This window comes from Papaver somniferum, chromosome 8 (genome assembly GCF_003573695.1).
Source record: "Papaver somniferum cultivar HN1 chromosome 8, ASM357369v1, whole genome shotgun sequence".
Lineage (NCBI taxonomy): Eukaryota > Viridiplantae > Streptophyta > Magnoliopsida > Ranunculales > Papaveraceae > Papaver > Papaver somniferum.
The window spans coordinates 148,139,873-148,153,598 of record NC_039365.1 but is presented as its reverse complement, the minus strand read 5'-3'; the positions used below and the strand labels follow the sequence as shown (position 1 = coordinate 148,153,598).

At 35.4% G+C, this 13,726-nt stretch overlaps 2 long non-coding RNA genes and 1 pseudogene across 2 annotated transcripts; 2 read left to right on the top strand and 1 right to left on the bottom strand.

Annotated features, from left to right (window-relative positions):
* The first annotated feature begins 1,880 nt into the window (after positions 1–1,880).
* On the top strand, positions 1,881–4,473 carry LOC113301610. The gene is made up of 5 exons (XR_003336388.1): positions 1,881–2,050; positions 2,232–2,278; positions 2,492–2,563; positions 3,453–3,477; positions 4,248–4,473. It is a non-coding gene; the product is annotated as an uncharacterized LOC113301610 (long non-coding RNA).
* Positions 4,474–5,087: 614 nt separating this feature from the next.
* Positions 5,088–6,236, top strand: LOC113303431. Its single transcript, XR_003337477.1, has 2 exons — positions 5,088–5,377; positions 5,877–6,236. It is a non-coding gene; the product is annotated as an uncharacterized LOC113303431 (long non-coding RNA).
* Positions 6,237–7,254: 1,018 nt separating this feature from the next.
* LOC113303430 lies at positions 7,255–10,130 on the bottom strand (annotated as a pseudogene).
* Positions 10,131–13,726: the final 3,596 nt, after the last annotated feature.

Below are 13,726 nucleotides of genomic sequence, written 5' to 3'. Positions count from 1 at the left end.
AAAGCATACTCTTAAAACTATTTAGTCTTTGGTATAATCAAATTGATTGTGCTATCACTTTTTAAAGCTTATTCTACCAAAATTTTGGCACACTCTTTCCTTGGTAATTAACATCTGCTATCCACTTCTCAATGGTTTTGGGACGTGGAGGTTAAATAGAGCTAGCGAAATTTTGAAACGAATTTGGTTAGCCTTAGTAATATGTTTTGATTTTTAAAAAATGCTTGATCCATGCATGCATGATTAATGCGATGAGGATAATTGTGTGCATCGATCAAACCTGGAAGTCAATTTTATTTTTTTATTAGCTTACGCTTAGTTCGACCTCTAAAATCCGAGCAACCACTAGAATAAAAAAACTCAGTGAGTCTATCGTAGAGTAAAAACAAATACGCAGATGTTATTTTCATATTAAGAATCTTTTAATAAAAATAGATGCTACTAATGGCAAAAAAAAAGAGAAAGAAATTTGAGACATATATATCATGACAATATAAAATAAGTATAAAATAAATTAATTTTAGCAATTACAAATTTTTTAGGTATAATATATATATCAAATTAAGTAGAAAATATTTATAGAGAGAAAGTAAACAAAAAATATTCTCTATGTATCAAATTAGGTATAATATATTTTTAGATAATATTATTTACTTAATTAGTTTGGAATTTATTTTGTTTGAGTTTCATGACTAAGTATTTTGAATTAATGGGCAAGATTATTATTGACACTTTTAATTTATCTACCATTGAACGTATACGATGTGTTGGCCTCAAGTTTCCATGCAACTTTCATTGTTTATCAAGGCCTTCAGTGTTGAGCATGGTACACTTAATCATAGACCATTTTCATAAATGATGATACCAAGTGCATGTGCTCCTAATGCAGTAGTCTTAATGTATGGGAAAAGGATTTTGATATATGATGATACCGGGTGCCATTATATCGTCGAATATTCCTATTTCCTACAATGGATGCTATGCAATTATTCACGTTACGTGAATGCAAGAGTTGATGTAAATAGGATATTGACATGTCTAATAGATCAATGGTGAATGACAAATAACATAAAAATTACATTCATTTTGTCAAATATATTTTTGTTTACCAAGACAAAAAAGAAATGAAAGAATGCTTTACATCCAAGGTAGTAGTTAACATAGACAAAGATAACATTTTTACAGCAAGGACAAAGAAGATGTGAAGGAATGCTAAAAAGATATTCCTTTTGATTACAATGTCTCCCTTAAATTTTTTTTGTGTCCCTTTTTGGTTCATTTTATTTTTGTGCACACCAACTAAGATATTAACTTATTGGTTAGGAAGAAAAAGAAATTTTAATATTATTTATAAGAGAAAATTCTAATCACTACTTCAAAACGAAAGAAGAACTACCAATAGAGCTAATTTGATCCTACTATTGAGGTCTTTCAACACTCCTTCACCCCAAAATCTTTCATACATTCAGTTTGTCATGTGAAAAAGAAGGCTAAATGGCAAACAATTATCGGCCACACAAAGTATAGAATCTTTTAATAAATTTTAAACTTAAAGTCCCTCCTTTCGGATGTTTATTATTTTATTTTTTTATTTTTTTTTTATTTTTTTTTTGGCAAACGGCTCATTTGCCATCCAGTGTAACTTTTACATTTTTCTCATAGTAGCGTGTCTCCTTCATATGACTACCCATAGGAATACTCTAATAAGCATCCAATATTCCATAAGCAAGAAACCGATCGTACGGGTTAAAAGCTGTATCAAACTCGAATTCTAGAATTTCGGGCCCCACAAAAAAAATTTAAACCAGTAGGAAACTTTTGTTTTTCACACATCAGATTTTCTAACCCCGAAACTTTCATTTTTTCACACCTCTAATTTTGCATATTTTCAACCCCATTTCTCTCTCTCTTTTCTCAATGAAATACGTTTTTCCCTTTACAAAACCATAATCATCCCTGTCGCCTCTCTTCTCTCCCTGATCCTCTCTCTTTTTTACCCGTCATTATTCTCCCATGTTGTAGGTGTCGATTGATTTCATTCTTTGTACAGGTTATCAGTCTTTGTGTATTTCTGTAGGCATTGATTTCATACTTCTCAGCAGTCGCTCTCGGCTCTCTCTCTCTTTTATTCGCCGTTTCATCTCTCATTTCTCCCCTAATGAAAACTGGTTTGTTATCAGTTTTTTTTTTCATAGTTTTGCTGATTTTTATTTTTTCTGTTTGTACTGTAGGTGAGAGAGGAAATCCTGTTTTCTACTTTGGTGGAAAAGAACACCAGGTAAAATTAGTCTTCGGTGAATTTTTTTTTCGATTTTTTTTCTTTTGTTGGACTGTTTGCAGGTGATTTCATCAGTTCGACCAGATGTGACTTCTCTCTATATAGACTATGTATATATATCTGTCTCAGATGTGATACTGTTTCTCTTATTCTTGATTTGGTGATTATATATGATTTCATTTGATTAATTGGGTGATTTTTGTATTATTGCAGATTGATAAAGATATCAAAAACATTAATTGTACAAGAAGAAATTGATAAGATTCAATCTGAGACATAATCGAGGTGACTATTTCCTTGCTAATCCGTCTGTAGTTAAATAAAGTATCAATTGATTTTTGAATAATTCTTTGATCTTTTTAGAAGAACAAATTCTGCCGCACCGTTAAACACAAACGAGATAAATTTTTGCAGTACTGCTTGGCATGCAGCTACAATGTCATGTCTGTATTATCAGTAAGCGGTAATGTGAAATATATATATTTCATTATCTCAATGTATCAAAATATATGCCATAACATAATGATCTCAGTATTACTTAATGTTGGATGCCCAATAGATATAGTTGGGATTTACAGGTTGCTTGCTCATTAGATTAATCTATTAATTAAACAAGCTTTGGTTTAGATGAGAATCATCTTTAACAAGATCATTAAAGATATATAACGATCTCCAAAAGGGTTGTACAGTATAACCTCTTATGTTATTCTTTGTGGAAGGTAGAGACCACAAGCCAAATATATTTGTATTCAAGATCACATCTGCTGGAGTATGTCTTAGTATTAGTAGTATATGGAATTAATGAAAATTTGGGCATGATAGTTTAACTACAAAGACACCCATGGTCAAATAATCGGTTGATCTTTTCAAAATAGTTCAGCCACTGCCATTGACGATTTTGAGTACAAAGTCATGTTATTTTCTCGCTTTGCTGCTCTTTTGGTGCAGATAAATGACTTTTTTTAGATGGCTATGATCTCGCATGGATGATACTTAACAAAGTATGTTAAAGAAGACAAAATTGTTAACTGAATCGGGTTATTGTTTGTACATCTAATCTGCGTTGCTTTTGAAAGCGGTCATTGTTTGTAATTAGAAGAATCTCCATCTAAGTATTGCCAAATCTGATGCAGTTGAGTTTATTTATTTATTTTATTTTATTTTTGGAAAACAGGGGCGTTATGTGAAATAAGTTTAAGGTGAGATTGATTCTTTTTCGTTGCATTTGATGGTAATTTTGCAGGATGGGTGTAGGAAGAATCACTGGTGTAGGTCAGAAATTTGTGTTAATTAAAAAAAAATCGATAAAGAAATTTGATCAAGTGTGCTCTGTTCTTCAATTTTTTCTAATTTTTTTGTTTGATCAATTTCTCCGGCACTCGATAGATAATACCTGGGGGTAAGAAATTACAACTATACCCCTAGGTTATCGGATGTCGGATATTAACCTAAAGGAAGAAGCCTATTCCGATTCCGATAAGAGATATTATCCGATAAATTATCCGATTTCGATATTCGATATGTCGGATTAAATCCTATAGGATGTCGGATTATCGGAAACGGGTCTCGAATTTCGGCTATCCATTGCTAACCCTAAACACAACAGTAAAAGCACCATTTGTACAAGGACTGCTCATTAAACATTTGAGGATTTTTTTCTTGAATCCCGCATTTGGCTAGGTGGAACTCATCATTATTGGGGGGTGAACACAATAGATAGGGAGGGGATAGTTGGCATGTTCTTTCCTACTGCTAAGTTGCCATGGAACTCTAGTTGTTGGTGCTTAAAATGACTGTTTTAGGTGAAAATGGAATCAATAGGCTTAAATAGGTTGGTCTGATGATTGTAGTTAGTGGGTTAGTTAATATGAAATGTGTAGGTCTTCTTTTAGATTACACTTACTGTCTTCATTTTTGATAAATGGTTCTCTTCTCTTACTCTGACTTGAATGTTTGTGTTACTGTGTAGTGTGTACCATGAGGCTATGGAAAGACTGCAGTTGATGCAACATGCAAGCAGCGAAGCAAGAGCACTAGCAGTCTTCCATTACCCATTGGCATTTTATTTATTTTGGTCATGTTCTGCATTTGTATATGACTATGTGGGTTGTCTTTGTACTTCATTTTTATGTGTGAGACTGAGAGACTGAATTGAACTCTATTTTAGAACATTTTGAACGTGTACGAAGACAGAAGAAGACATTTTTAACACTGAATTGAAGTATTTAATTCTGTTTTTCAGTTTTTTTTTTCTTCCAGAAACCGGATTTTATCGGAATTTTTTCCGGATATCCGATAACTTAGCCTAACGGAATCAAATTAAGATTTATGTGAGACTTAACGAAAAAGTCTTCTTTCGCGAGAACAATACTCCGTGGATTGTAAGCTAAACAAGTTAGTCGGTTTGAACATTTCAATAATGAATGAACGACAACTTGCTGTATGGATTAAGCAAATGGATGCGGCCGAACAACAACAACTGCCTGATCAAGTCCACGAACAAGTCTGTAATACTCCGAAACTTTTTCTCGGGCTTGAGTATGCCCACAAGTCAAATTCCTCGCTTAGGATGCCTAAAGCATAAGCACTCGAATGTATTTGAACTTCTAAGTTGCCTGAATCATAGTTAGTAGTGCCAAAATAGAAAATTCTGCTTTGACTAAACTTTTGGGTGCCTTAATGGGAGTCACTACATGCACCAAGACACCACATGTCCTGCACATGTTGAGTAGGAAGGGCATCAGGGCATTTCGGTAATTTTTGAGGTTAAAACAAAGACCAAGAGAAGAAATAGAGGGCTCAAATTCTTCTTCTACTTTTTATCTTTTTCTCCTCTCCCCTCAACCCACTGAAAATGGGAAAAATATGTTTGTTCGATCTCATCATTTGATGCATGCGTTGATTTCAAATACAAACATTCATGTCTCAAATTGATGAAAAAAGGGAGGGATCTTTTTGTTTGTTTTACCATCTTTCCGTTTTTTATTCCTAAAAATCCTAAGGAAGAACATTAGAAAATTCATTCATGAAAGTGAGGTAATTATGTTTGAATTTGATCTAAATTTGGTTCTTCGAGCTATTAGCGTGGGGGAATTAAAGGTGGGGATCATCTTCTCTTAAGCTTTTGTCAAGTTGATTTTCATTCAAATGATATGCTGCACTATTTTGAAGAAATTGAATACTGATTTTGGTGTTTTACTTATCTAAAACTTCGGGTAAATTGTATGGAACATCAATTTCATGTGTAGATGTCGGGTATCAAGTATTTTGAAATTAGGGTTCTTCATATAATTTTGGGGCTTTTAATAAGAATCACGTGCTTCTGCAAATATATGAATTGGGTACTTTAATCTCTTACTGGATTTGTGTTTACCAAGCTCTTGATGAGAAACTTCATGATTTGATTTTATTTCCACTTTGTGAACCCTAGAATTTTTATTTTAGTTTTACTGATATCTTGAAATCCAGCCGTTGGAATATGTTGAATTTTTTAGTATGTCGTGCATTATTGGGTCATAATGATACTCCGAAAATTTCATGAAGATCAGGTCCCGTTTTCTACTGAAAATATTGCTTAATCTATGACTGCATTCTGCAGATTTCAGATTCTGAACAACCAACTGAACTTAGTGTCTTCTCATTAATTATATATTGGATGAAGCTGAAGTTTTAGTATGTGATTTTATACTTTGGTGGTAACCTGCTGTAAAATTTTCAAGTGAACCTGATCAGTGCAAGTCCCCTAAAGAGTAAGATATCCTGAGCTGAATTCTGTATGATGATTCTGTAAACAGTCAGCTTGTTTTGTGTTTATCTCCTTATTGAACCGTTACATTGCTCTGAAATTTTAGTATATTATGGTATCCGGAGTGGTAATGACACTGTTAAGTTTTTGAGACGATCACGTAGCGTTTACCACTGAAAAGTCTAGATATACAGTAGTTGAACTTTGTAAAGTTGTCACAGTTTTGTTTATGTCCAATGCGACGATAGATAGTGAGCATATGAACCTGTTATGATGTCTGAAGAGGTTAGAGAACTATAATAAATAGTGCAGGGCGTATATGGGTTGCGTTATACTGAATAAGATGGTTTTGTTACTAGTTAATGAATGGCTAGGGCTAGAAAATCAACAAGAAAATTGTTGGTGGTTTTTGTGAATTGGTTTGAGAAACCAACTTATATCTTACTAGATGGATGGATGTAAAATTGGTTTGAGTTTAATTGTTCAATTCAAAACTTCAGAAGGTAAAGTTTAAATGATTGATATAGAACCCCAATGAAGCGCGAAATAGAAAAAGACTTTGTTCGAGTAGTTTCTCATACAGTGCATTTTAAGGTCTTTCCTTTAATCGGACTTAGTAGCTCTGGGGTTTCTCTTCAGTTTCTCTTGATTTTAGGTACTTGAATTCCACTTGAACCATTTTTGGGTTGACTTTATGCTATATGAAGTCATGGCGTTCCTACGAAATTGAACTAACTCAATGTTTTATACGTAGTAGACTAAGATGCCCAATTGTTAAAGTGGTATTCAGAGGTTTTTTTGAGTATTCGTTTTCCATCTAAGATATGGGAATTTCTTATAGTAATTTTGTTGGATTTATGGAATAGTTGTGGGAGTCTACTGTGTAGGTTTTCTTGTTCTAAGAAACTCTTATTGTGATTTCTAAATTTCAATCTCATGACTCTTATTGGGATTTCTAAATTCCAATCTCATAACGTGTTCCCGAGACTTGGGTCTCATAAGCATTTGGTGTGCCATTAGTAAATCTCATATTTATGGAGGACCGGTTGTATTTAAGTTTACTTGGTATAGAACTGGGTGAGACTGATTTGTAAGATATTGGTCTTTAATGATATTTGTTAAGATCTTGACTCTTTATAAATGATGTTGATGGCATTTGTGTTGTGCTAGTGTATCGATAATAGCGGGATGAATTTGTCTATTGAACGATCTTCTATAAATTTCCAAGCAGGGTACAAGGATTGGTTCTAAGAAGTTTAAATATGTAGTGTGGGATTTTCCTTCTTGACGTGAACATATCCTTGTGAACCATCTTGCTAGTGGTAGTGATTGGTGTTGGGAATATATTACTCAATTCATAACCTACTAAAGTTAGCTTAAGTCTAGATATATTAGGTAGTAAACTCTTAAGCTCATCCAAGCTACTCAGAAAGATTAAAGATTGAAGATTACATGAAGAACTTCATCAAAGGTTGGTAAAAAAGATAGATTTTCATTCAGATTGCTTTTGAAAACACAACATCCATATTAGTTTGTATGCTATTGAATGCGCAGGTATGTCATCAATTACTCCAGGTTTGAATGCGCAGTCAACAGCATACAGGCGGTTTTGCTATTGAAAACACAACATCCATATTAATTTGTATGCTTATGGAGACTGCCTTCAGATTCCTATTAGCTTCGGAAAATCCATCGATACCAAACACAGTTCTGTCTCTTAAAGCCATGTAAACAAGTATTTTCAAGAAACGTAGTAAGAGAGAAAATACAAGTAAAATCATCTATATTTTCTTCTCAGTGTTTCATTACGAAGATTATGATCAAGAGATGGTATATTTATCTGAATATCTGCATAGGGAGTGGAGAGCAGAAACCTGTACTTCTAACTTATGTTTACTCTTTATCATTTCCCTGGAGTGACATATTCAATCATTACCATAAACATTCCACAGATCCTCATGTGAGAAAGATAACTAATGGTGAAAACCTAAAATAAAAGTGAGCAAAAAAAAGTAATACCTCGAATATCGTTTACTTTGCTAGATGAATAATGAAGACTTGCTATTCTCCTTCCGAACCTGACTCACATTCTGCACTATCCTCGTCATCATCGTTGAACTCCATCTCTTCTTCCTCGTCATCATCGTTGAACTCCATTCCATCTGTCACTAAGTTAAATTCACCATCTTTATTGCCTGTTATTAGGTTCACACCTTTCCCACGATAAAGAATTCCAGTTCTCATTACATAATGATATTTTTTTCGGATACTAGCTAGTGGATGCTCGTCTACCAACTTTCCACGACTATATCCCTCCTTGAGAGTAATTGTGGTTGTCTTGCACTTCAAAGAAAGGTAGAAAATACCAGGGTACCTAGTAAAAATTCGAGTAAACTTATGAGGAAGATTCATTTCTTCCCTCAAACACCTCAAGTAATTCCTCTTTGAATGGTCAAGCTCAAAAGCTCATGCAAAACTCCTACAACTCTTTTCTCCATAAGGTCACTATTAGGGTTGATATGTGCTGAATCTTCATAAGGTGAGATGTACGGTAGTTTTTGGAAATCATCCATCCAAGCCCTAACCTTCTTTTGAGCCCCATAACCTTTTGGAAAACTCATTGGAAATGCCACTGATGTTCCTCCACTCTTGAAATGCCTATACGCCTCGCTGGACTCTATACTCTCGTTTGCTCTCTGCAATACGGACACCGCATATTCATCTCTCCATTGAGCAAGACTTAAGGATGAGGCCCCGTTTGACGCCTTAATGACCTGAAAGTGATCTGGGTATTTAGGAATTAGGGTTCTATCAAAATCATCTGCCAACCCCAAATCCCATTTCAAAGGCTGAAGTGATTGGAAGGGAATTGTCCTAGGTTTCAACATCATTAGAAACCTAGTGAGCCTCTCAACAGTATTAGCCTCATGGGTCTGGTGTATATTTTGTTCTTGGGAATCCAAAAGCTGAGCTGTATCAGTAAGACGGAAACAAGGGAGACTAGGCCAACGAGTGTGAGGGAATTCATCAAATAGAGTTGGATACCTACGCATGAACCGAAGGACTGGAACAGTGAGACCCAGTAATTTTGGCCAGTCGGAAACAGTTTTCGCAGTTATGAAGCCGGTTGAGGATCCTTTAACAGCATCTTTGAGAAGACATGCAGCTTTGACATCGGTTTCTAAGTTAATTATATGGTCGAGACCTTTATTCTTAGCCCATTTTAGTCTGACTTTTACTAATCCTCGTGTTTGGATATGCTGATGAAGCTGGGTACTAAATGAAGACTGAAATTTAAGTAGACATACCATAGTGTTTCTTCTCAAGTTCATGTTGGGTATCAAGAAAATCTCTTTCACAATCTTCGGACCCCCACGTACACGGCTCCTTAATTCAGATTAAGTCAACAAACCAGAATAAGAGCTGCTGCGGATCCGTCAATTCACCTGATGATATTAAATATATGTCAAGAACTGTAAGCAAGAAAAAAAAAAAAAAAAAATTCGACCACACAAATGAATAGAAAGAAACACTAGAAACCCATTATAATGATCAAGTAAATTTCAGTTGAGCATACGCTTTTGCTAATTCTTCACTGAGGTTATATTCTTATCAGCTAATTACATAAATAACTCAAAATTTAACTTGAAAAAGAAAAAAAAGACACTGCTTCCTATCATTGTATCAAAATGTAATTTTATTTTATTTTTCGCTTTGTGACATTTAACCAAACGTTTGAGCTTCACCTTGATAGAACAACATACTTTCAGTTGAAAAACAGAACTCAAGTAACCATTTGATTAACCATGAATTTTGTATATAAAGCCTTCAGCGTTATCAAATTAATCCAAGAAAACTTTAGGGCAGACGTTTCTGAAAATATTGTTGTACCTTGAAAGAGGGAAGCAGGACGAAAGCAGCATTGACAGAGGCACGGAGACAAGTCATCTTATATAGGTCGGGGGAAAAGCGGCCTCCTTACAAAAATAAATAAATATAGATATTTAACCAGGGGAGGTCACTGGATGTGTATCGGCTGCCCGAGTTATGTTAGGGGAGGTCACTGGATGTGTATCGGCTGCCCCAGTTATGTTGGGTATTGCAGGCGTACTGTGAGAATAGTGGATTCGATTTGATTGTTATTTTTCTAGACTACTTCATATTTGTATTGAAGTGTAGTAAAAGAAAAAAAACTCGTTTATGTACATAATGCAATACCGCATATACCTTTACATATTATTGGGGTTTCGAGGGAGTGTGACTTTGGGGGCTTAAAAAGCTAGATGGAGACTAAATGGTATAGGAGGAGATCAAATTTATGTGAAAGTTCAAAAGCACCCTCATTCATTTTCATTTAAGACATTTTCATCCTTTCATTAACTGATTAATCTAATAAAATAAAATATAAAAATTGAAAATCAATAAATGAAAAAAAAAACTGAAATCATTAAAAGAAAAAGACTGACCCCCCTATTCATTATTCTCTGCCTATTCATTCCTCTATGCCTTTTTCTTCTCTTCATCTTCTTTTTTCTTCTTCTCCTATATTCTCTTCGTTTGATCAACGATTAATCGTCGATTCCAAAAAAATTTATCGTCGATTAAACTCCTAATATAAAAGCATGAAAGAAAAGAAAAAATTAGGTCAGTCTTCGTCGAATCAACCTCCTATTGAAGTAGAGAAACCAACTTCAACTAAAGAAGTGGTAAGTGAAGATGAAGAGGAATTGAATGAAGGAGAGCACCAGCCTCCCAGACTCCTGAGATGACAGCAATAAGGTATGAATCAAAATACCCACTCTTTATTTAAGCTTTTTATCGATCTTTCATTAAGTTTCAAAGATTTTAGGTCTGAAAAAACAGTTTCAGAAATTGTTTACGGCTGGGAGTTCTTTGATTCCCAGCCGTAAATATGTATCATGGTTGGGATATGTTGGTTTCTCAGCCGTTTATATGTATCACGGTTGGGAGATCTAAGAACTCCCAGCCGTTTTTATTGTCACGGTTGGGAAATTTTAGAATACCCAGCCGAAATTTAGTCGATGCGTACGAGATATAATATTTCCATCCACAACAACTTAATCACGGCTGGGACTTTCCTCGCCGTATATATCTCTGTGTTCGACTTCATGTTTCAGCGGTAGTGGTTACGTCTAGGTTATTCTGTCCATAATTGATTTTCCAAACCGTGTATGTTAGTTACCTAACCGATTATATAAGACGGCTAGGTTTTCCTATCCGTAATATGAGTAAGCAATGGGAAAAGAAAACTTCCCAGCCGTTATTGTTTTTAAGGGTTGGTCGATAAATCAAAATCTCATCCGTTATTTGTGTCGTGGCTGGGACTTTTCACTTTTCCTAGACGTTTTTGTATTACGTCTTGGTCGTTTGATAATTAACCCATCCATAATTGTATTTGCGGATGGAACTATGCATACATCCTAACTGTTTTTATGTTGTCGGCTGGGTTTTGTCAAGATTTCCTAGCCGTTGTAACTTATCTTCTTTTGCATTCTTGTCTGGTTTGTCTTTGAACAGAAAAGAAAAGAAGAAGAAAAGATCAATAGAAGTAACACCTTATAGTGATCCCAATCCGCAACCTCGTCACAAAAAACCATTGGATGCGAACGCAAGGAACACAAGTGAAGTTGGAGTTGGTGGATTAAGTGAAGGTGTGCTTGTTGTTAGTAGAGGAAATGAAGGTGGAGTTTCAGGAGGAAATGATGGTCTTGTTGTTACTGGAGGAAATGAAGGTGAAGTTTCTTTAGGAAATCAAGGTGAAGTTGCTTTAGGAAAAAGGTGAAGTTGTTTTAGGAAATCAAGGTGGAGTTGTTGTAGGAAATCAAGGTGTAGATGTTGTTACTGAAGTTTCCACTTCTAGTTATGCTCTTGATCAAGGTGTAATTGTTACTGAAATTGGCACTTCTAGTGGTACAGCTCTTGATAAAGGTAAACCAGTGGTTGAGGAGGACAAGAATGATGGAAAGAAGAAGTATCCACCAAAGGATAATGCAAGAGACATTATTGATGCTATGGAGTTAAAACTTGAAAAGAAGAATGGGAGACCTTGGATTGAGCCAAGAGATCGTTCCGTCTTGATTGGTTATGAGTCATCATGGGCTGCTAGAGTATGAGCAACAAAGGTAATAAATCAAACTTAATATATGTTATTTTATTATGGATATTTAATTGTAATAACCATAATTTTATATTATTTATAGTTTCCCAATAAAGCGGTTCCTAAACTAAAGCACCAACAACCAAAGTTTTGGCCGTTGGAGGGTGAGAATCCAGAGCATCCAGATGTGGTAGCTTTGGTAAAAGCTTCGGGGTTATGGTCTGGAATCGAGGCGCTGCAGAAGTCGTATGATGTTGTGACTGTTTGTAATTTTAGAGAAAGATTCTGGCCTGAAACCATGACTTTTCTACTCCCATTCGGCGAAATAACTATGACCCCGGATGATGCAAAGGCAATCACCGGTCTTGCTTTGGAAGGAAAGGCTGTGTATGAGGGTTTCAACAATTCTCTACCTTATGATGAGCTTTATGTCTTGGCTAACCACCGTCTTGGATGGAACAAAGATCAAGCGGAAGAAGAGTTTGAGATTGGTTATGGGGCCCCTCCCAGAGCTAAGAGGGAATTTAAACAATCGAGTGAACGTCGTGAAACAGTTAATATGTCAAGGAAGATTAACCTGGTTCGTCTGAGGGATCATTTTAGGGATTCTGACCATAAGACCAAAAATAGAGATCGTGATGGACGCAGAAAGAGCTAGACATACGTCTATAGCTTATTTTTTGCACACTCTTGGGACCGTCTTTTTTCCCGATTTCTCAGGAAATAAGGTAAATGCTTGTTATTTGCAGTGGTTGAAGACTCTCAGTCTCGATCCACAAAAAAACGAGGTTCCTAGGTACTCGTGGGGCACCGCCCTCCTTGCTAGTATGTTGTAAGTCCTTTACAAAACTTCTAGGTGGAATATAACACAAACTACGGGATGTGTTGCTCTTATCCAAGTATATTTTTGTATTAAGATAACAAATATTGGTTTATTTTACTTTTACGTATTGGTTTATATGTATAATTGATTAATTTTGTTCTGTAGTCATGGGTTTACAACCATTTTAAATCCTTGAGGCCTACTCGGGATAAAAAATGGCCTCTAGAGAAACCTACAGGAGGAAGATACCCCTTTAACGGGACTCAACACAAGGATAAAGAGAATGAAATGGTCGAAATGGGGAGAAAATTGGATGCTTTGACAATTGATAATTTGAAGTTTGATCCATATTTGAAACTTGATGAGGATGGAGATGAGGAAGTTGGTGATAGAGTATTTTCTAATGTGGAGACTTATACGGGACCTTTGTTTCATTCAACCGGATTCGTCATTTTGGATCCTCGTAGAACGCTCCGCCAAATTGGTATTGTACCTCAAGAATCTCGCTTTACACTGAGCGTATCCAACTCCATGTTTAATGAAAAAAATGTCAAATTGAACTACGCAACAACAATATCTCCGTCGATCGATGATTGGAATGCTCGTTCCCAACCGGAAAACCAAATGAGTATAAGAGGGCTTCAAGCTGCTCATGGGACTTCCGAAGCGGATGATAATTACATAGGATGGCATCAAGAGTGGGCTCATCCTTATGTGGAAAATATGGATCCAGAGGCGCGGAGTTATTTGAAAAAGGCAGCG